Source organism: Rhea americana, unplaced genomic scaffold (genome assembly GCF_003343005.1).
Source record: "Rhea americana isolate MKP2758 unplaced genomic scaffold, rheAme1 scaffold_297, whole genome shotgun sequence".
In the NCBI taxonomy this organism is placed as follows: domain Eukaryota; kingdom Metazoa; phylum Chordata; class Aves; order Rheiformes; family Rheidae; genus Rhea; species Rhea americana.
In genome coordinates this window covers 941,711-943,487 of record NW_028186420.1, presented here as the reverse complement: position 1 = coordinate 943,487, position 1,777 = coordinate 941,711, and positions in this window count along the sequence as shown.

Below are 1,777 nucleotides of genomic sequence, written 5' to 3'. Positions count from 1 at the left end.
GCTCGGGCAGCGGGAGCACACGACGCTCGGGCAGCGGGCGCATGCGACGCTCGGGCAGCGGGAGCACGCGACGCTCAGGTAGCAGGAGCACACGACGCTCGGGCAGCGGGAGCACGCGATGCTCAGGTAGCAGGAGCACATGACACTCGGGCAGCGGGAGCACACAATGCTCGGGCAGCGGGAGCACATGATGCTCAAGCAGTGAAAGCACACGATGCTCGGGCAGCAGGAGCACGCGACGCTCGGGCAGCAGGAGCACGCGACGCTCGGGCAGCGGGAGCACGCGACGCTTGGGCAGCGGGAGCACGCACTGCTCGGGCAGCGGGAGCACATGATGCTCAAGCAGTGGAAGCACACGATGCTCGGGCAGCAGGAGCATGCAATGCTCGGGCAGCAGGAGCACGCGACGCTCGGGCAGCGGGAGCACGCGACGCTTGGGCAGCAGGAGGATGGCGTGTGGCAGAGTGGCACAAGGAGTCCTCTGCTGCCCAGACAAGCGAGGGCTGCACAGTGCCGGTGCGGGATGCAGCAGTGAGGCAGGGTTTAGGCCAGGGATGCGACAGGACAAGGAAAAGGAGAGAGGAATTGGAGTTGGGAAAGCCCGAGACAGAGCCGTGAGCACTGGCCAGCCAAGCTGACTGCTCCTCACCCGGCGGGGACACAGCACATCCATAGGGACACACAAGCCCAGTGCAAGGGCTGGCAAAGCGCAGTCCCTCCGCTCCCTGGCACCCCGTGCCCTGCTCCCGGCCCAGCGGGGAGGCCGTGGCTTTGCCACGCCACGCTGTTCCGGGGAGGGCCCGGCAAGGGAGAGCAGGGGAGACAGGCAGGGTGGGCATGGTGGAGAGAGACAGGAGATGGAAGAACAAAACAAAAAAAGCAAAGTGATGTTTTAAACAGCAGGCCGTTTGTTTTCTTTTTTTTTTGTCTTTTTTTTTCTTTTTCCGTCGCGCACATATATACAGACAGACACCATGAGGTTTGCTGAAGGCAACATCTCAGATCAGATCAGTGTGAGATATGGAGAACTGAGACCCACGCGGGGTCCAGCAGTTCCAGAGTAAGACAACATTGTCGGGACCCCTTGTACACGGTACCCTCCCCATCCCCCCCTTCCCCGTCCCCCCACTACCCACCCCGCCCCCCCTCCCCTGTGCAGCTAATGTAGTCCTGGAATAGAGTCTCTGTGTTTTGCCGTGCACGTGTTATTAGCGCCAGCCAGGACCGTGGCTCCGCGACGCCGTCGTCCCACCGCGGCCTGCTCCGCTCCCGCCAGCCGGGGGGAGCCCAGGTCCTGCGGGCATCGCCCCATGGCCATGCCTTCTCCCGGCCCTCGCCTCCCTCCCTGGCTCCGCATCCCGGGGGTAAGTCCAGGCCGGGTTCTGCCAGGGCCTGGCCCCGGGGCAGGATGCCAGCAGGGCCTAGAGGGGGGAAAACCTGGAGCTGGATTTCTCTGCCCACCTGAACTGGCTCTGGGGAGAGGCCAGAGGAGGGGGAAGGAGAAAACCTGGAAGTGGATCTGGCACCCGCCTGGACCGGCTCTGGGGAGGGAGAAGGAGGAGGAGAACCCGGAACTGGAGTTCTGTGCCCACCTGGATCGGCTCCGGGTACTGTTTCCTGGTGGTAAGGAGAGCCTGGAGCTGGATTTTTGCACCCGTCTGGATCGGCTCTGCGTAGAGGTCCTCCAAGCAGGTGAATGGAAAGCCCGGAGCTGGATCTCCCGTGCCCCCTGGAGCGGCTCCGGAGCACGATGTCGGGGCAGAACTGGCCTGGGGGC